General features: G+C 55.9%; 1 protein-coding gene across 1 annotated transcript in view; it reads left to right on the top strand.

Annotated features, from left to right (window-relative positions):
* The window catches only part of LOC138165418 (ERI1 exoribonuclease 3-like), a 367,493-nt gene that overhangs the window by 329,941 nt on the left and 16,128 nt on the right, over positions 1-21,424 (top strand).

The raw sequence follows: 21,424 nt of genomic DNA on the forward strand, positions 1-21,424 counted from the left end.
GGGGGGGGGGGGGGGGGGGGGGGGGGGGGGGGGGGGGGGCGAGAGGACCCCACCGCATGCTCCCTGAAATTCAGGGCCTCGTGTCCTTGACCACACATAGGCCCGGGCCTGGGCCCTCTCCACTCTTCGATGGGGCCAGAAGCAGGAGATGAGACTGTCCTGCCTCCTGGCTCCCATGGAAGTGGGCTGGAACATCCAAGGCCAGGCCCTCCCAGGTACACAGGTCCAAGGTGAGGAGCATCAGTGCAGGGTGGGGTCAGTCATGAGCTGTCACCATCCAAAAAGCCATGTGGGTGGGGTCAGGACAATGGGGAGGAAGGAAGGAGAGAAGGAAGGGAGGGAGGGAGGGAGGAAGGAAGGAAGGAAGGAAGGAAGGAAGGAAGGAAGGAAGGAAGGAAGGAAGGAAGGAAGGAAGGAAGGAAGGAAGGAAGGAAGGAAGGAAGGAAGGAGAGAAGGAAGAAAGGAAAGAGAAGGAGGGAGGGAAGGAGAGAAGGAAGGAAGGAAAGAGAGGGAGGGAATGAAGGAGAGAAGGAGGGAGAGAAGGAAGGAGGAAGGGAGGGAAGAAGGGTGCTTATGCGCTGCACTTTACATCTGAGGACTCTGAGTCTGGGGTGGGCTGAGGTACTTGCCCAAAGCCTCTGGGCTGCTGAGTCTAAGGCCGGCTCTGGGTCTCCACTGCGCCACCTAGCTGCCTCAGTAAAACACTGGTTAGGCACCTGCTGTATGCCAGGCTCCGTGCTAAGTACTGTGGGTGCAGTCTAAGTAAGCAAGACGGTCCCTGCCCTCAGGGAGCTCTCCTAGGTCATGAAGGGGAGCTGACCAGCCCGGGGCAGGGCCAGGCTGGGTGTGGGAAGCTCACCCATTAGAGCCAGGAAACTCAGGGCAGAGATGGCCAGACTGAAGGCAGCAAGGGGTAGAGATGGAGCTTATCCCCGTGTTGTAGATAAGTAAATTGGGGCTGAAAGAGGTGAAAGGCCCTAGAGCCCGTAAGTGCACTGAGCACAGGGTCTTCCTGACCCAGGTCACCATGCTCACCAAGGGGCCTCTGCCCCCTTACCCAGCTCCGGCCTGTGTTTTCCACCTGACAAGGACATTGCCCACCCAGCAGTGGGGATTCATGTTTGCTTTAATCAGGGCTTCCCCATCCCTTTCCCCAAGACCAAGAATAGGAGAGAAAGGGAGAGTTCTGTATTAGGTTTGTGGTCCATTATGCTTCTGTTGTTCAGGCATTTTTCAGTCACGTCCTACTCTCTTTGACCCTGTTTCAGTTTTCTTGGCAAAGATACTGGAGTGTTTTGCATTCCCTTCTCCAGTTCATTTTAGAGATGAAGAAACTGAGGCAAACAGGACAAAGTGACTTGCCCAGGGTCACACAGCTAATAAGTGTCTGAGGCCAGGTTCGAACTCAGAGAGATGAGTCTACCTGACTCCAGACCCAGCACTATCCACTATGCCACCTAGCTGGTCCACTAGGACTTCTGGATTATTTTCTGCCATTCTACCGATTAAAAGTTAATAAGGACCAGGACTGAGCTGGGTGGATAGCGCACTGAGCCTCCCCAAGGGGCAGGTTCAGCTTTTCAGAGTCACGGTTTCCTGTTCCAGTCACTCTCTTGCCACTATGGTCCTCAGGCTGCCCTACACAGCACCCTGGACTAGGACTATCAGTAAGTATCAGGGCAGTCCTAATTCCAGTGAAGTGTCCCCCCCACCAGCAGCTCCCCCCTAAGAGGCAGGGAAGGAGGGAGACACCCCAGGCGTGGGGGACACACAGCTCAGAGGCTCATGGGAGAGACAGAGTTGTGTTCAGGGCCACCAGCCAGGCCAGTTTGGGCCCAGGCAGTGGGCACACCCACAGGCCCTGCCCTCCTCACTTCCCTGATGGTCAACAGTCTCCCCAAGAACTCCGAAATGCCTTAATACAATCATGATCGTCTCTATTCAGTCTCTCTCTCTCTGTCTCACACTTCCTGTCTGCCTCGGTTTTCTCGTCTGTAAAGTAGCACCTACCTCACAGAGTGGTTTTGAGGCCCTGTGTTGGCCCCCCCTCCTCCACAGCTCTGCTCCCACCACCCTTCTCCTTGTGCCCTTGATCCCCCTGCCCTGGTCTGCTCCAGACGCCCTCTCTCCCTGTCCCGATGTCAGTGCTTCCTTTGGTGGCCTTCAGCTTCTTGTTATCTCCTGGCCCTTCCCCTGCTGCCTCCAGACCTGAGGAGAGGGCCAGAGTCCTTTGCCTGGAGGCAAGGATGGCTGATTCCCTGCTGTCTCTGTCCTCAGAAGCCATCACAGTACGTGGCACATGGTGAACATGTAAATGTCTTTTTAATCCAGTATTTTCACTTGAATTCTCCCTTTCACAGCCAGATCCTCCTAAGACTCACCTTCACCTGCTGCTTCTGCCTTCTCTCCTTCTTACATGTTGTCCCTGAAATCTGGCTTCATTCAAATGAAGCTGCTCTCCAGGGTCCCCAGCATCGTAGCTACTCAGTCTGACGGCCTTTTGGACAGCCTCCTCCTGCCTGACCTCTAGCCCGTCCTTCTGGAGAAGGCTTTCCAGGCACACTCTCCTGTCCATACACCTTCGGTGTGTCCCCATCACCCCAGGCCTGGTCCTAGGAACCCCAGCCAGCCTTTCTGAGGGTCTTCTAGAGAATTGCCCTCCTCCCAATGTATCCCAGCCCCCAGACTCTGTGTGCTACCTTCTCCTCTCCAGCATAGAATGCCCTCCTCCTCACCTCCACCCCTCAGGGTCCTCAGCTTCTTACAAGGCTCAACTTGGGTATCTTCCTCCCATCCATCCCCTCCCCCATCGTGCCTGGGGCTCCCAGATGTGCCTGGTTATTAGCAGACTCCCCCCCTCCCCAAAACCATCTTTTATTCATTTAGGAGTGTAGACATCAAGCTGGGGTGGGGGGGGAATCATCAGAACCTCACTCCTTATTTTACAGATGAGGAAATGAAGACCCAGAGATTTAAAGGGACAAGCCCAAGGTCAGAGCCAGAATTTGAACCCAGGTCCTCTGGCTCCCAACTCAAGAGTTTTCCACATTGTGTTTCTGTACAGGTTGTCTCTCCCTCAGTGGAGAGGGAGTGGCCCTGAGGACAGGACCTGTGGGTATGCCCATTGCCTGGGCCTTCATGTCTGCTTGGGCCCAAACTGGCCTGACTGGTGGCCCTGAACACAACTCTGTCTCCCATATGAGCTTCTGAGCTATGTGTCCCCCTTGCCTGGGGTGTCTCCCTCCTCCCCTGCTTCTTAGAGGAGAGCTGCTGGAGGGGGGATCTGGCACTTCACTGGAATTGGGGCTGGGGGGACTTGAGTTCAGGCCCTGTCTCTGACACTTCTTGGACTGTGTACCACTGAACAAGTCTCAGTTTCCTTGCCTGTAAAATGGTAATAGTAGGACCTACACCCAGGGCTGTGGTGGGCATGATGGCAGATGTGGCAGAAGGTCATTGTGGATGGATGGACCCGCATTCAGATGCCATGGGGCCTGGGCAGGAAGACGTTGGGAGGGCCATCCATCTTGTCCTCCCTCACCATACAGAGGTGACTTTCCCAGAGTCACACAGCTAGTAAGCATCTAAGGCTGGATTTGAATTCAGGTCTTCCTGACTCCTGCACTGTGCAATGGGGAACAAGGAGTGTTCTGACTCTCCCACCACAACCAGTGAGTTAGGGGGCACGAGAGAAGGTGCATCCAGGAGGCCAGACAGGTTGATCAGATCTTTTGGAAGGCCAGAAGGTGAATGGAGCAAAAGAGGAAGCGGTCTAATGACTGAAAGGAACTTTGTTCATTAGAGAGTGAGAGGTCAGAGTGCACAGGGGAAGGGTTGGCAGATCGGGGGGAGGGGGCAGAAGGGGGTCCTCCGGCGGGGTGAGGGGCGTCCTCCAGCCAGGGTCTCCCTGTCACTGGGACAGTGAGAAGAGGAGGAGCTGGGCCTGGGCAGAGTATCCTGAGCACCCCCTTGGCAGGGGCTGCGCTGAGGAAGGCAGGTGCTAAGGTTTGGTCTTTGTGGGTCTCCGTGCCCCACATGCAGAAGTCTGGCTGGGCTCTGGTGGTGTTGGTCAGAGCATTTCTGGGGCCTAAATTTTGGTTCTGGGCAGGTGACCAGGCCACGTGAAAAGGCATTGGCAGTGTTTGGTGTGGAGAAGAGGCAGGTCAGGGGCCGTGCCGGCCACCCAGAGGGCTGTCATTCGGGAGCAGGACCAGCCTTGTCTGCTGTGGCCCAGAGGCACAATGAGGTACAGGGGCAGAGGGGGCAGAGGCCCATTTCAAGTGATAAAATAAAAAACTCCTGACCCTCAGAGCTGGCTAGAACTCACCAGCTGCTTCTGGAGACAGTGACAGCCTCGCCCCAGAGGTCCAGAGTAACAGCTGGACTGCCACTCACTGGCTCACTGCATTGTGGAGGGGCTCTTCAGGCAGGTGCGGCTCAGCCATAGTGCCCTCTGGCTTCTTCTGATTCTCTCATTCCCATCCCCTGCTTCTCCAGTCTTTCCAGCTGGTGCCCATCTGCCTGCCTCCTTCCCTCCTCATCTCCACAAGCTTAGGGCAACACTGGGGTGCTACACGGGTACTCAGGCCTACACCCTTCTCCTGGCATCTGGAGCGAGAGAAAGGTCCCAGGTAGGGTACTCGCCTGCCTTCCCCTCTGTGGTGCCTGAGGCATGGCTTCTCTTAATGTCCCCAGCCTGCCCTGTGCCTACTGCTTCCCCTTCCTCCCCCCTCCCACATGATGCCACTTATGGCTGCCTCATTAGGCTCAGGCACTAGCCCTGGTTTTCTGCTAAAAGGTCCTTGGTGCCCCCATCTGGGGTTTAGGAACCTGGGCCCACGATGCCCATTAATGGGGTCCTCCAAATAGACTGCCTAGGATCTGGCCCTGCCCACATCTCCTTGTCCCCCACAGTCCAGGAGGGACACCTCACCCATTGAGAGGGTCACTGGCCGCTCCCGCCCCATCTCTGGAGGAGAGGGTGCTGGGGGTGGGAGGGGGCTAGCTTGGGGCGCTAATTAGACCAGGGAGAGGAGGAGATGGCGAGGCACGAGTTTGGAGCAGTGAGGTTAATGGCGTGCTCACGGAGTCGGCAGTTTTAATGAGCTCCAACTCTCCATGCGCTGAGTTCACTGTGCGTGTTAAAAGGGTCTCACTGTGGGAGTTTGATGGGGACTGTCTCCCGGTCCCTGGGCCAGGGGTCATCGCCCGTCACTGTCCACTCAGGCATATGTACTTGGTGACACAATTCTAATGAACTACTCAAGGAGCTACCATGCCAGGGAGGGGTTCTGACGGACCCTTGGCGCCCAGCTGAGCTGCCTCGGTTTGTAGTTCTGACATCAGACCCCTCCCCTGGGGCTCCTCTTGTCCAGCAGGGGTAGGACCTGACCCAGAGGAGAGACAGGCAAGGGCCTGATCTGGATGCCTCACCTGGCTGGGGTGTAAGGAGCTGGGCCAGGAAAGGGGAAGAGAAAGTTGTAGAACGGGATGAGCTCAAGGAGGGCCTTGAATGCCAGGCTGAGGCAAGGGACCTCTTGAACTGACTTGACCAGAACTGTCTATGCATTAGGTAAATGACAAAGGCAGGGACGATAGAGGGGGACAAAGACCGGCTTCAGGAAGAGCGATGAGTGCCTACTGGGCACCAGGCCCAATGGTAGGATTGAGGATCCCTGCTCCCCAGGAGCTCCTAGTGTGTTAGGAGAGCCAGCGAGCAAACAGCTGAGGACAGACAGGGTCAGTAGAGGGAAGGTGCACACATGCAGAGGGATTGGGAACAGCTTCCCGTGGAGGGCAGCAAGCTGAGATGAGGAGGGAGAGAGGCCCAGGCATGGCCAGTGAGAATGCCCTCGGCTGGGAAATGGAACATAGGAAGACCAAGGAGACCCGTGCCACTGTATTTCAGAGGAGGTGAGCTGGGGGGTGTGGTGGTAGAGAGACTCCTGAAGCTGGAGAACTCCTGGGACCAGGGAGAGACTGCAGTAGGGAGGAAGGGAGAGGGACCAGAAGGGTCCCCCCACAGAGACAGGAAGCCAGGACCAACTGTGGCATCCTCAGCCACACTGCCTCACGGCCAGTCTTTGTCCTTAGAGGGGTCCTTCATTTCTGGATGCAGCCCAAGAGTCTTTGGGAGCCTATCTGATAAAGGTGGTGAGTCCAACTCTGGATCAGAAAGCAGAGGATGGCCTTCTGCCTAAAGGGGCCCCTCCGCTCTAGCCTCCCTAGGCCCTCCAAGTCTTGCTGCTTCCATAAAGCTAACTCTAAGCTTTCCCTTCAGGCAGTGGAATGAATGCTGGGTTTGGCTTCAGACAATGTGAGATCACTCTCTGTGTCACCTTGGGCAAGCCACACAGGTGCCCTCTCTGGACAAGAGGGTGCTGGCCTCAATGACCTATGATATGGCTTCCTGCCAACTCCTATCCCATGACCCCAGGATGCTAACTTCTAGCAAAACTGGAATGCTTTAAGCTGAATTCTTTGTCCCTGGCTCACTCACTGGTGTATCATGTCTTCCTACTGCCCCCAAGTTTGCCTGTCTGCATGGCTTCCCCAGGATGTTGCAGAAACTCTTCTAACTCTCTGGGCATCATTTATGGTGGGACCCTAGAAGGACTGAGTAATTAAAAAACTGAATTGAGAGAAGCCAGTAGAACCATTGCCATGGCCAGATTCCCCTTCCTTAGCCACTCAGCCTTTGCTTAGCCATGGGGCAAGATAGGAAGGTTGTCTTGTGAGATGTGTGAATCCCTAAGAGCTACTGGCACGTCTGCTTAGCCAGGCTCCCTCTTGCAGAATGCCGTAGACGTACCAGGCATCCCCAGCTTCCAGGGTGGCTCTCATACTCCCCTGGTGGGCTACACAATTAGGAATTGGAATTGGTGGAAAGGCAGGAGGCAAGAATAGTGGCCCCTGAGTGCACTAAGTCAGCTTGGAAGGAGGCCTCTACTGGGGCGGCTTAGGACTGCCGTCTGCTGGCAGCCACACCCATAGTCGTCTCTGCCCCCTAAACTGAGATCATTCCCTCTTGAACTGCTCATCCTCTGCTACAGATATGCCCCAAGTTTCCACCATCCTTTAAAAAAGGCCCCCTGATCCCCTAAGCCAGTGACTTTCATTCCCTCTCTCACAGGCAAATTCTAAAAAATAAATGGTTTTCCACAATCATTGCCCCTACCTCTTCCCTCTCACTTCTTGACCTTTTGAAGTCTGGCTTCCACCTCATCAGGCCACTGAAACTGCACTCTTCGAGGTTGCTGGCTCACCCCAAGTGCCATCCACTGCACCCCCAGCTCCCGCTGCCAAGCGTCCCTGTGAATCGCTTCCTCCCTGTCTGGAGCCCCCTCGTCCCCTTTGCTGCCTCATCAGCTGTGTTCTACCCTGACTGGAGGAGTCGCCCCAAGCCTCTTTCCTGGGCTCCCTTTCTGTTCCATGATCCAACCAAAGGTTCTCTCAGACCCTTAGGGCTCCAGTCCTCCATCACCGCCTACCTGCCTTTTAGGCACCTTGAACTGGATGTCCTGTAGGCTTCTTAAGCTAGGCCTGGCCAGATAGAACTTAGTGTCTTTACCCTAAAGCCACCACCTCTCCCCTGCTCACTTATTTCTGGGCAAAGGCCAGCCATCCTCCCAATCACCCATTTTCAAAGCATCCTGGGCTCCTCCTCCCTCACCCTACATCTCCACTCAGTCATTGAGTCCTTGCAGTTGGGGCTTTGCCTCTCTCTGATTGTCTCCTTCTCCACATTTGGCCCCCACCCATTCTCTTTCACCTGGATTATTGCGGAGGACTCCTTATTGGGCTCCCTGCCTCCAGGCTCCTCTCTGCAGCCCATCTTCCTCCCAGCTTCCAAAGTGATTTTCCTAAAGCCAAAGTCTCACCATGCCATCATTCCACCACACCCTCAAGAAATGCCAGGGCCTCTGTCAGCTCCCAAAGCCCCTTACAACATGGCCATGACCTACCTTTCCAGGCTTACTACACCTTATAAAATATAATTGTAATGTAATAACTTGTTATAAATAATCATATCTTTATTGGCATCTAGATAGTGTAATGGAGAGCGCACAGGACCTGGAATCAGGAAGGTCTGGGTTCAAATTTGACCTCAGACACTTATTAGCTATGTGACCAACCTCCCTCAGCCTCAAGTGCTTTCATCTATAAAACGGGAGTAAAGAAACCGCCTACCTGCCAGAGCTGTTGTAGGATCTGGTAAAATCGTACTTGTGAAGCTTTGGGCAAATCTGAATGCTGGGAGTGCTAGCTTTTATCAGCGTCTGCGTTTCTGTGTTGGAACCACGCTGGCCTTACCCAGCAGTCCCTTCCTGGCTCTGGACCGAATGATCCCGTGTTTGTGTTGCATGTAACAGGTGTGTGCACGTGTGTGAGAGCATGCGTGCCCCTGCATGAATACAGGTGTCATTTACTTGAAGAGATACCACGTGGTGGCCAGTAATGGATGGTAGTGGATATGGAGCCGTCTGTGTGCCAAGCACTGTGCCAACACTTTACAAATATTATCTCGCTTTATTCTTAATGACCCTTTCTTTGTAATCACCATCTTACACTCTAGGACACTGAGCAGACAGACAGGTTAAGTGACTTGCCCAGGGTCACCTGGCAAGTGACTGAAGCAGGATTTGAATTCAGGTCTTCTTGATGCCAGGGCAGGTCCAGCTCTCTCCTTTGTTCACCATGCCAGGAGTCAGGAAGATCCAGATTCAAATCTCACCTAGGTGTTTACTACCTGTGTGCCGTCAGGCAAGTCCCTTAACCTCTCTGTGCCTCAGTTTCCTCATACATGAAATGGGGATCAGAATGGCACCTTCCTGACAGGGTTGTTAGGAGGATCTCATCATCCGATGAGATACAGTACACGTAAAGCATTTGGCCGAGCTTAAAGCTCTGCATAAACAGGCTGTATGTTGTGTGTGCGCGCACATGTGTGTGCATGTGTGTACATGTGAGCGTTTCTGTGTGTGCACGTGTGTGTACACGTGTGCATTTCTGTGTGTGTGCACTTGCATCTCTCTCCAGAGCATAAGCTCCTTGAGGGCAGGGGTGGCTTTGTTTCTGTCTCTCTCCCCAGCATCAGGCCTGGCCCACAGTAGGCAGCTGATCAGTGCTTTTGAGCTGGCTGGTTGAAGGCATTGAGGCAGATGTACGAACACCTTCCTGACTGTGGGCCATGGCCCGGCTGCCCAGAGGCCTCAGTGGGTCCTCCCTCCTGGGACGTCCTCCTCAGGCAGGGCTTGGACCAGCCGCCTCTATGTCCCTCCCAACTGGAGGCTCTACCAGGGCAGCCTTGGCAGTCTCATCTGCTTTTGAGGCCTGTCCTTCACATACCCCTGCCCTTTGCCATGAGGGGATCCACAGAGGGACCAGAGAGTGGTTAGGACCAGACTCGGTGTGTCTGATGTCCAGAGGAGGATGAGAGGGCCCGGGGGCAGCCGGAAGCTGCACCAACAGACCTCGTTCCTGGACCCTGTGCCAGGGCACCCTGTGTCCACACCGCAGAGGCAGTACCAAGACCCAGCTGGCCCGTGTGAGGGCGCTTGTCAGAGTGCATTAGAGAGGCAGCGGGGATCTAATTAGCAGCCTTGAGAGGTGTCAGCCTGGAACGGGGGCGGGCAGACTCAGGGAGATGGGCTTTTACCCAAAGGAAGAAAGGACAGTGACAGCCTTTTCTGTGCACACGGCGGTCCCTCCCTCCGCGCCCGCCCGCCTGCATGGGGGGAGAGCGATAATGAGGCTCTCTGTCGAAGGATGCCTTTGCCTCCCTTCCTTGAAGTTTGTCGGGGCCCTGTGAAGGGCCTCGGGCCAGGGGATTAGTGTACACCAAAGCCTGCTTGCGTCTGTCCGGTCTCCTCCGTGTCCTTGCCCGCTGCCCCCCCTCCCATAGCTGGCCAGCAGGGGGTCCCTTCTGATCATGCAGGCTCCGAGCAGGAAGCTCGGCTCTCTCCTGCCTCTGACAAAGAAGGGAGGGAGACAAAGAAAGACGGGCGTCCAGGCCAGCCAGTGCTCAGCTGGTCCCCTTCCTGGACCTGGCCAGAAGGGAAGGCCACAGAGGAGCACTTTGGGCCCCTAAGGGAGGGTCTCCCCCAGTGAAAGCCCATGGGATTGCCGGGAGGGAGGGAGGCCCTCCTCCCGGAAGGAACCCCCTTCAGAAGAGCCCAAGGCTGTTGATCAGAGGCTGGAAGGAGCGGGGGAGCCAGTCTTCTGCAAGAGGAGGGATAGCAGCCTTTATCCCAGTCAGACAGTCCCTGTACTCAGGAGGCCTGTATCCATACCTTCTAATGGAGCGAGCACATTTCTAGGCCCGGAGAAGGAGCAGGGCAAAGGCATAGAGGTGGGAGATAGAGATGCTATGTGGGGAACAACAGAGAGACCGAATCATAGACTAGGTGTATGTGCATACCATGGGTAGAAAGGTGCCCATCAGATTGTGAAAGGCTTAAAGACCAAACAGAAGATGGGCATTATAGACAGTCCCAGATGAAGAACCTGGGGACCAGAAGGGTCAGCTGGCTTGTCCAAGGCCCCATATGTGGTCATGGCAGAGGCCTGGAGCAGGTCGGCCCCTCAGAGAGGACCATAGGGCGGAGGAGCTCTCTCTGAGGGGTGGGAGAGCCTCCCCAGGCCCCAGGCCAGTTTTCTTGGATGATGGCTCTGCACTGGGCGCCAGGATCAGGAGAGAAGCGTCTTGACCCCTGAGGTGCCAGGGAGGAGGGAGTAGGGGCCCCACTAGGAGAGACGCACCCCATCACCGCCTCTCCCCTGGGTGGCCTCGGTCCCAGAGCGGCTGGGCAGGGGCAGAAGGGGCTTGTTCCTGCCCCCCACCTCCCCGGCCCTGGCACGGGGCCCCAGAGGAACGCTGAGTGCTGGGGTAATTAGCAGCCGCGGGGGCCTGCGGCCGCTGGCGTCCCCAGGCAGAGCTCATCTTTTTGTCTGTGTTAAAGGCATCGGTAACTACAATCTTTGTTTCTCTGCTCCCCCCGGCCCCCGCCGGCCTCCCCTTGTCTCTCTCTGTATCTCCTGTCAAACCATCGCCGACGTAAATGACAAAGAAATCAGCAAGACAGATCAATGCCGGCCAAATTAGCGCTCGCAGATAGACTGTGCGCCCATGTCAGCGTCCTGACCCCTGTTGATCTTGCAGCCTTCACCGCTGATATTATGCAAATTGCATCCATCTGGCAGGACCCGGCCCTCGCTCCCCGGCTCCTGACTCTCCTGCTGGAGGAATAATGGGCCGGGGAGGCGGGGAGTGTGCCCGCATGTGCATGTGTGTGCATGTACCACGCGTGTGCGCGCACACGGCCAGTGATTGACAGGGCAGATAAGGGGCTTCATTGGATTCCTCGGGGCTGGAGGATTAGGAGCTCAGCTCCAGATGGGAGATAACTCAACTTCATTTCGGTCTCTTTGCCTCCTGACCCCCCAGTCTCCCCCCTCCCCAACTCTGCCCTTCCCTTTTCCGTCGATATTCGCAAGTCATTAGCGGTGGGTTAAGGTGAGAGACAATGTCAGCGAGAGCAAGCTGGCCAGCTGGGCCCCTGCAACTGCTTGGAAGGTCATTCTGATTCCCGGCAGAACACACCAGGACACGCCCTGGCTGACCCCCAGAGATGTGGGGAGGCCTCAGGACCCCTGGGCCCCTCTGATACCCTGGCCTCCGCTTCTCTGCCCTTATCCCTGCTGGAGCTCCAGCCTCAGGAACAAAGGGAGACCTCTGCCCAGGACGGATACCAGAATGCCCCCAGCCAGAATGCTCCTCATCCCAGGGTGCTCTAATCTCCTGTCCCCACACCTGGGGTCCCACCAGGGCCATGGACGGGAGGCACCTGTTCATAACTTCCAGCTAAGAGCTGTGGACCAGCAGCTATGGGGAGACCCCCGATTGTGCCCACCTCCTCCCTGCTGGGCCACACTGAGCTGAGCAGAAGCTAATGGAGGCCTGGCCGGGCAGCACTTGTCCATAGGGGGTGGCAGAAGTTTGCTACAGCCATCACCAGGACCAGATGCCAGTACCCTGATCATACCCAGGGTACCATCCCTGTCCCTGCCCTTGGGAACTCCCAGCCAGAGGCAGACAGCCATGCAGACACACACATAAAGGACATGCAGAGGACAGGGAACGAGCATCCACTGACAGGCTTGGGAATGTGTAGGACCCGCTCAGCCAAGTGAGGGCTGTCAGGAGTGGTCCTGCAGGGCCAGCTCCCAGAGGTCCTGAGGCCACAAGACTGGAGGCCGTGGGGGCCAGGGCAGGCCCAAGTCACTCCAGCCCCCGTGCCCCTCACCCTGCTGCTGTTCCATCAGGCCTGCCCACCGAGCACGCACACTGCCCTGCCCCCCCCCAGGCAAAGTATGCGTGTGAGTGTGTGTGTGTGCAAGGCCCCGGTTTGGGGGCTGGGGGTGGCTTCCACAGCCAGGCTCAGGCCTAATGAGAAGAATATGGCTGCTAGTTAGGTGAGGGGCGGGGAGGCCGCCAGGCTGCAGGAGCTGGGAAGCGGCACTGATTGAAGGCGGAGGCCAGGGGTCAGTACAATTAGGCCCCAGAAGCCGGGGCCCCTTTGAAGCTCAGTTCTAAGCGGCCGGCTCCCTTTGGTTCAGGCTTTCTCCACTGTTCCCCTTTCTTCTCCCTTTTTTTCCTCTGGCCCAAAGACAGGAAGGCTGCAAGCTTGGAGACTGAGGTGTTACTATTATTAAATTCCCCAGTCTCCTCTGTCCCCCAGCCCTCCCCAGACCCCGCTCTGGGGAGGGAGGCAGGCGCTGGAGCTGGGGAAGGGGGAGGTTGGAATCCTTCCCTCTCCTCTCCTTGCCCTCCCCAGCCGCGGCTCTGATGCTAATTCTTCCCTGGAGAGAGGGATCAAGGTCACTCTGCCTGTCCAGCAGCGGAGATGGATGTGGGGATGAGCGGCGCAGACCCCTTGGGGCCCCAGTCCTTGATCTGAGATGCAGGATGCCCCACCATGCCCTGCTCCTGGGGCGGGGGCCACACGGCCTGCTGGCCAGGCCGTTACTGCCCTCCAGCCCACCTTTTCCTCCTCCTTGGTCCCCCCTTGGGCCCGTTGCCATCCTGAGTGCCTACAGCCAACCTGGGCCCTTGGGGTGATGCCCCCTCCCTGGGCTGAGGAAGGGGGACCCTGGCCCTGTCCGCCCGCCACCTGATTAGGGAGGCCGCTGAAGGGAGAGGGCCCATGGAGGGCATTGGGCCGGGATGATGCTCTCCTCCTCCTCCTGGAAGAGATAAATGTTAGCTCATTTCCTCAGTAATTAGTTACTCCCTCATCCCCGCGTTGTAATTGTGAACAAGCTGTAATGTTTAATTAGTGTGTAAATGAAACCCCAATTCCATAATGGCTGGGCTGACAGCACTAAGTGAGGCCTCTCAGGCAGAGGGGGCTGGGACCCAGGCCCGATGCTGCCATTGTTCCCCGGCTGGCTGGGGGAGGCCAGGGCAGGCTCCCCTTCCCCAGGGTGGCCTGGCAGGGCTGAGCTGCCCTCCCTGGAGGCTGAGCAGGGGGCTGTGCAGGCTGCGGGCTCCCTGGGCCCGGGGCCCTCTGCCTCCCATCGCTTATTCTCTTGTTTACAGAAGGCTCTGACAGAGCTGGGGGCCGGCCCTGTATTCATCCCCATAATCTGTGTAGATTGTGATAAACTGAAGCCTCCGACAGACACAGACAGGGCTGTGACGCTGCCACCGCCTGGGCCGCTCCCTCCCCACCCGCCCGCCGCAGCCATAAATCTCAATTTACGAGGGTGCCGGGGAGGGGGGGCAGGGCTGCGCTAATGATCGCTCCTCCGCCTTATTTTTCATGTTTCAACAGAGTCATAAATTTTTAAGAACAGCCAGCGCAGAGTGTTAGCGACCAAGCCTGGCAGCCACCTGGGGGGCTCCCTCTGCACCCTGGGGCCCAGCCCATAGTCCCTGCCCAACCCCAGCCGGGCCACAGCCCTGCCCCGGCCCAGTGGTCTCCAGAGGCCAGGCCCCTCGGCATCCCGGCCTCCCCCCGACTCTGAGCCTCCTGGCCCAGCCGGGCTCCGGGTGGCCACATGGGATGATGCCGGCCTTCTGATGGATGTCCCAATTCAGGGACTTGACACCATGATGTACTGGCAGCCTCAAGACATATGGATTTGGAGATCGGCACCGTGAGCATAATTGTCAGGCTTTGGCCCACACCCACGTGGGCTCCTGGATGGAGAGCACGAGCTAGGCACTTAGCAGACTTGGTGCTCCTCAGGGGCATCAGGCAGGGTTGGACCTTTGCTCCCTGGGACCACCCCTTCTGTGGCTCTTCTTGCCACCAATTTGGGCTCCAAGATATGAGAAGTCAGAAAGATCTGCGTTCAAATCCTGCCCCAGACAACCTGCTGACTGTGTGACCCTAGGCAGGTCACTTGCCTTGGGCCTCAGTTTCCCCATCTGTAAAATAAAGAGGCTGGACTAAGTGGCCTCCAAGATCTCTCTCCCATCCAGATCTACTACTCTGTGATTCTTGTCCAGATGCCCCTTTCATCCCCTCAGTCTCCTCAGCCTGGCCTTGGGGTTTTCAGAACTCTCCTGGGGATTAAAGGAAAGAACTGAAGGGGAACCATAAGGACCTTGTGAGGAGAGACTCTGACTTGGCCTTCAAGGCTGCAAAGCTGCAGCCAGCTGACCCTGAGGAGGGCTCTAAGGCAGGCCCCTCTCAGCCTCACCGTCTTGAGTTTCTCTACTGGATATTCATCTTTTGGCTCCCCCAAGGCTCGTTCTGGTTCCGTACCCTGCTCCCTCTGTGCTCTCTCCCGTAGAGATCCCACCGGTTCTCATGGCTCCAGTCATCCTGAGAAGGTCTGTCCATGCTGCCCTAATCTCTCTCCTGAGCTCCAGGCTCAGGGGAGGCATTGGGCTGGATGTCCCAAGGGCATCTCGAACTCATTCTCTTTCCCCTGAAGCCTGGCCCTCTTCCCAGCTTCTTGCTGCCATCGAGGGTACCCCTTCCCCTGGGTTACCCAGGTGTCACCCTCCACTCTTCCCTCTCTGCCCCCTTCTCTCCACTTCTAGAGCCACCATCCTGGCTCATACACATATTAGCCTGAACAATTGCCATGGCTTCCTAACTGCTCTCCTTTCTGTCCCATCTTACTAAACTATAGGTCTGACCCTGTTCCTTCTCTACTCGGTAAACCCCACTGGCTCCTAGTTGCTTCAGGAATTCAAAGCAGATTCCTTTGTGGGGTGTTGAAAGCTCTTCTCAGTCTGCTCCCACCCTACCTCTCCAGGCCTCTTCCAGCTTCTCCCCTCCATGTCTGCTGCGCTGCAGCCAGACTGGCTTTCTTGCTGTTTCCATCTCTCCCTAAGCCATCCCTGGGGCCTGCAACAACCACCCTCTTCTCCTCTGCCTTTTACAGTCCCTTTTCCTTAAGAATTGAGCTTGTGCCCTCCTTCCTTCAGTTCACAAGTCCTCTAGCTGAAAGAGCCTCCCCTCAATCATGTAGCGATTATTTCGTCTGTGGCTGGTGGCCACGTTTGTGCTCACACTGGGCTCTTCTGGGCACACACTGGACGCTTCTATGTGCACACAGGGTGCAGCTCTCCCCACCCAGAGCAGACACAGCTTGAGGACGGGCACTAGCTCATTTTTGGCTTTGGTGACCTCGGTGCCAAAGCACACAGTGAATTCTTAAGCTGCGCTTGGAGGTTTTGGCCAGGGGCCCCAACTCCTGGGCTTCCCCCCATCTCCCCAACCGCAGTCCAGGGCTGGGCCTACTTGAAATGGCATAGTGAGAAAGCCTTGGGACACAGCACCCAGGGGCTGCCTGTGCCTTATTTCCCCAGCACCTAGGGCAGAATAAGGGCTTAATAAATGTTTGTGGACTGACCACAGGTCAGTCTTTTTATCTGGGGAAGTGGGGCAGGAATAGGGGCATATCCTTGTGAGAAAAAGGAATGTAGACTAGCAAAGTTAAATGGGTCTGGGACTGATCAGATGGCCAAAGCTCAAAAGCAGGGTTGTTTATTATTATTATTTATTATTTTTTCCATTGTTAAGCATCTTTTCTCCCTCCCATCTCCCCAGCTGAAAAAAAAGGGAGAAAATGAAAATCCTTGTAATCAGTAAACAGTCTAGCAAAGTAACTTTCCATACATCCCATCCTGCCCGTCAGCACAGTCGCCTCTCTGTCAGGAGGTGGGGAGCAGCCTCCCTGGTTGGTCCTCAGGATTCACAGTCGGTCATTGTATTGATCTGAATCTTTCAGAGATGTTTGCCTTTACAGTGTTTCTGTTACATAAATTCATCTCCTATTTCTGCTCACTTCACTCTGCATCAGTCCGTGCAAGCCTTCCCAGGTTTCTCTGGAACCACCCCCTTCACCATCTCTTACAGCATAACAGTATTCCATCACTTTCCCCTGCCATAATCTGTTGAGCCTTCCCCCAATCAGTGCAGCACCTTAGTTTCCAATTCTTCACTACCAAAAAAAGAACTGGTGTACATATTTTTGGTACATGTCAGACTTTTTCCTCCCAAAAAAGTATGGAAGGTCTCTAGTAGGATTTTGATCAGTGGAACAAAAGCTTGGCACGGGTCAGTGGTATGGCATGGAAGCAGAGAAAGCTGAGGGGATCTTGGGCCGCATTCAGGGGGCAGAGCCCAGGAGTAGGGAGGCACTTCTGTCCTGGGTGCTGTGGGGTAAGAGTAATGTTGAGGAGCGGGAGGATACAGGGAGCAGCAGCCAGGAAGGGAGAGGGCTTGGAGGCCATTATCAAAGAGGATCCTTTGAAGGAGCTGGGCCTGGTTAGCCTGGGAAAGAGAAGACTCGGGAGGGGAAGGGAGAGCTGTAGCCACCCCCTCACGTGGAGGAGTCAGCCTTCCTCTGCTTGGCCCCCAAGGCAGAACCCAGAGTGGGATGGGGGACGGGGCATATTTAGGCCTGAGAGCAGGAAAATTCACTAAGACTGGAGCTGTCCTAAAGGTGTGCCTGGGGAGGTGGTGAGCTCCCCACCCCTGGAAGTCCTGAAGCAGAGGCCTCTGAGAGCCTGGGTGCAGGTGTGAGCCATCTTCCTCAGTGCCTAGGACCAAACCCCATACTATGTCCAAACTTGGTTCATTTCTGGAGTGAATTTTGTGTGAATGTCTGGGATTATGCCTTGGAGGGGAGGGGGAGAGCTGCGAGCACGTGTCCAGGCACGCACGGAGCTGTCCACACCCCCATAGTCTTGAGTATATGTGTGAGTGGGTGCTCCCTTGTGCCCACAAGCATGTCTTAAATGCCTACTGTATACCAGATCCTGGGCTAAGCACCAGAGATACAAAGAGAGGCAGAAATACAAGGTCTCTGTCCTACAGGACTAGGCAGCTAGGGGATGCCCTGGGTGTGGTGCTGGACCCAGAATCAGCAGGATCTGAGTTCAAATCCTGCCCCAAACACTTTTCAGCTATGTGACCCTAGGCAAATTGTTTCATTTCTCTCTGAGTTTTCTCATCCTAAAACAGAGATAATAGTAGCAGCTACCCCAGGGTGAGTAAAATGAGGCAGCTCTTGGCAGCCCTTCCAGCTGGTAGCTCAGGAGCTCCCAGGCATAACTAGGTACGCGCAGGACAGAGATGAGGAGGGTCAGGTGAGAGCCTGGGAAAGGCCTCCTTCAGGAGGCGGGATTTGAGCTGAGTCTTGGGAAGGGGCCATAGCGGGTGCGTGACTCCTTGTGCACCTGAGGCCTGCACGTTAAGGAGGGCAGGAGTCTGGGCACGGGCCACAGGCTCTGCCTTGTTCAGAGGGCAGGGGCCTGCCTAGGCTAGGGGTGTGGCTGGGGCTGGAGCTGAGCCAGGCCTGGCTACATATGTTCCCTTGACCCAGCCAGGGGACTGGGGACAGGGACAAACTTGTAAGACAGAAGGGCAGGTGTGAGTGTTAAATGGCAGCCACGCCTGACTCAAGCCTGATTAGATGGCAGATGCATGGACGCTTCTATGTGCACAGGGCAGACACAGCTTGAGGACGGGCACTAGCTCATTTTTGGCTTTGACTGGGGGGAAAAGGAAGGGGAGCCCGGGGTTCTCCATAAGCCCATCCTGGCCCGGGCATCCCCTTCTTTGGGGCAGATCTTTGGCCCAACCAAAGGGCTTGTAATAAATGTTGATTCAGCTCAAAAATCAGTGAGCATTGATTATGCTCCTACTATGTGCCCTGGGGACATAAAGGAAAAGACCTGCCCTCGAGGAGCTTCCATTCTCCTGGGCCCCTGCTGGTGCTGGGCAGGTAGTGGTTCTGAGGTCCCCTAGGCTTGGCAGAGGCTGCCCACATTTCAGAGGTCGAGGGCATGGGCCCAGGGCATGGCTGAAAATCGCCCCCATTATCCCCATCAGCCCTCTATGCTCAGACCCCTCGGATCCAGCCCGGCCTGGCCCATGGGGCCCCAGGTTCCCAGGGTGGTGGCTATAGAGACCTATTAGTACTCATTACTAATTAAAGGCACGGGAGGATGGCGGGCGGGCAGGCAGGCAGCGTGATGGAGTGGGTCTGTCCCGGGCGGCCCCCCTACCTGTTAGCTACAAATACACAAAGCTGATAAATAATAAATAGTTTGATAAGCCTGGCCCGGCATTATTTAAATTAATAGGGATTATCCGCAGCACCCTGAAGTGCAGGCCGCAGATGAAATATTCACCAGGCAGGGAGGCTGGGACCAGCAGGCAGGCAGGATTTGTTAGAGGACCAGAGCCAGCCACGGACAGAGCAAGGCAGGCTGCTATTTATCACATACCCCTGGCCCGTGATTAAGCGGCCGCTGTTGCCGGCACCATCATTGTTGTTAAAGCAACAGATCCCTTTCTGGGGATTGTTTTGGGGCCCACCCTCCTCCTCCGGTCTAGCATCTCTGAGTCCCGAGGTGCTCCCTACCTGTCTCCATGGTCCACCCACCCCCAAATCTTCACCATATCCAGATGCAGATCCTCTGACAGGGCCCTTTCTTCCCCCAAGTCTGGGGCAGATCCACCTGGCCTGGCCTGGCCTGAACGTCCTCTCCTCTCCCTCTCATTGCTTTGGAGTTGGAAACTCTTCTTTGTCACCTCTACCCCTTGGGGGGGCACCCACACACAAGAGTGATGGACCAGCCCTCTCCTGGCAGGACACCATGTGTCACAGGGGGACTGCCCACCTCCCACCCAGCTCCTGCCCCCCAAGGCCCTTCCTTCATCCAGCAGACATTTATTGTGCCAGGGGACACCACTCCCTGCCCTCCAGGGTGGCAGCAGCTTTGGGGAGGACATTCTATGCATCATATATAGACCCCGCAGCACTCTAGAATGTCAGGAGCAGGCAGGCCCCCTGTTACGGAGCCTCACAGGGGACCCCAGATGCTTAGAGGGCAGAGGGAAGGAGGGAGGGCATTCAGACAGCTGGACCAAAGCACATTGGAAGCAGGAATGAACTAAGACAAGAGGTACACTGCCAAACTGGGGAAGCAGCAGGTGAGCCACTTCAGCTAGAATGTAGAGACAGAATCTGCAGACATTTATTGAGCACCTTCTGTGTGTCAGGCGCCGAGCTAAGCGATAGGAATGCAAAGAAGGGGATGAGAGGGTCCCTGCCCTCCGGGAGCTCGGGCTCTAATGGCTGAGGAGGTGGGCATGAGGATGCCCTGAGCAGGGCAGTCAGAGCTGACTTCAGCTTAGGGAATTCGGAAGTCCAGGAGATCATCAGGATAGGGAATGAAAAATGGACTAGAGGCAGCAGGGCTTGAGATGCCAAGCTGAGGAGACTGGCTTTGATCTTGGCGGTGATAGGGAGCCATTGAGACCTCCTGAACAGGGGGTGTGACGTGGTCGGACCTGCTCCACAGCAGCTGGGTGCAGAGGGAAGCCAGGGAGGCCATGCAGCAGCTAACGCGTTCATTCAGGTGAACGAGTGCTTAGAGAGAAGGGAAAGTTATAAGAAAGACGTGGTGAAGATACATACAGGGTTTGACAGCTGGTTGGGAATACAGGGCAGAGAATGCCAGGCCTGGAGTCAGGAAGACCTGAGTTCAAATCAAGCCTCAGACATTTACTAGCTGTGTGACCCTGGGCAAGTCACTTCACCTGTGTCTGCCTCAGTTTCCCCATCTGAAAAACAGGGTTAATAAGAGCACCTCCCTCTCAGCATTGCTGTGAGAATCAAGTGGGATAATATTTCCAAAGTGCTTTCTCTAAATTGGTCATTGATGAGACAGCAAGCACTGGGAATGAGCTGGCAGTTCTGAACCGTGTGACCGGACAGAGAGCCCTCTTCAGGAGGGCTTCAGTTCTGGACGTGCAGTAGGAGGTGACCACGTGAGACGCACACTCAGGGGGTCCTGAAACTGGATGGCCAGGCCTGGGAATCATGGGTGTAGAGAGTAATTAGTAATAATGACAGTAATGAGGGCTCATATCCGTCTGACGTCTTCACAGCAGCCGAGAGGCAAGATCGCCTCTTGCCCTCCTCCTTGTGCGTGTGAGGAAAGGGGAGCCGAGCAAGGGTTAAGTGACTCACCCAGGGTCACACAGCAAACAAGCATCTGAAGCAGGACTGGAAGGAGGCTCTCCCCGACTCCAAGGCCATGGGAGCCCAGGGGAGGTCAGCGGGTCAGTCTCACCAGTGTGGACCCTGCCCTTCAGAGACTGGACTGGGTGCTGAGAGCACAGAAGCCGACATTCTTCCAGGGGTGTACCCAGAGAAGTCGAGGCAGGTAGATTTAAGCTTGGACTCAGTCGGTGGGAAGGCACTGGTCACCTGACGAGAGCAGCCTCCCAAGCCTGCCTTTGAGGACGGTGAAGAGGAGGCCAGGAGTGAAGGCCCTCTGTTGGCTGGAGCTCCCAGTGAAAGATGGCCCAGCGGTGAGAGCTCAGCTGGCAGACTGGCCTGACTCCTCCACCAGCATTCAGCAGCGTCAGCGAGGAAAGGAAGAGGCAAGAGGGGGGCCCAGGCCTGAGCACTGCCAGGGCACAAATGGCAACGAGACAGGGAACTCAAGAGAGGAGGCTCCTGCCTAGTTAATCTGGTCACATTCTTGGTTCAAGATGGTGAGCAAAGGAAAATGAAGCCAGAGCAAGAGTGATGGCCTGGAAGAAGAGGTGATGGCGGGCTTAGAGCTCCAAAAGGGAGAGAGGCAGAGAGGAAGATGGAAGTGTAAGAGAGTATGATCAGGGAGGGGGGCACAGTTCATGGGTGATAGTGAGAGCAAAGCCATGACCAGCCCTTTAGATGGCAGCAGTGGAGTAAAGACATAAGTAATGACCAGTGAAAAAGCTGATGTTTTGGAAAGCCCATAAGGTCAAGGGCAGGAGTTGGGGAGACCAGGATGACTGAACCCAGTGCTGAACTCCTTGACAAAGGAAGGGAAGTGACCTGGTGGCCACTGGATTATGAAAACCAGGATCTAGACCAAGGTGGCCCAGACAGATGGAAT

The sequence above is a fragment of the Petaurus breviceps genome, unplaced genomic scaffold, assembly GCF_028583685.1.
Source record: "Petaurus breviceps papuanus isolate PSGF00001 unplaced genomic scaffold, PetGlider_PUasm1.0 208, whole genome shotgun sequence".
Classification (NCBI taxonomy): domain Eukaryota; kingdom Metazoa; phylum Chordata; class Mammalia; order Diprotodontia; family Petauridae; genus Petaurus; species Petaurus breviceps.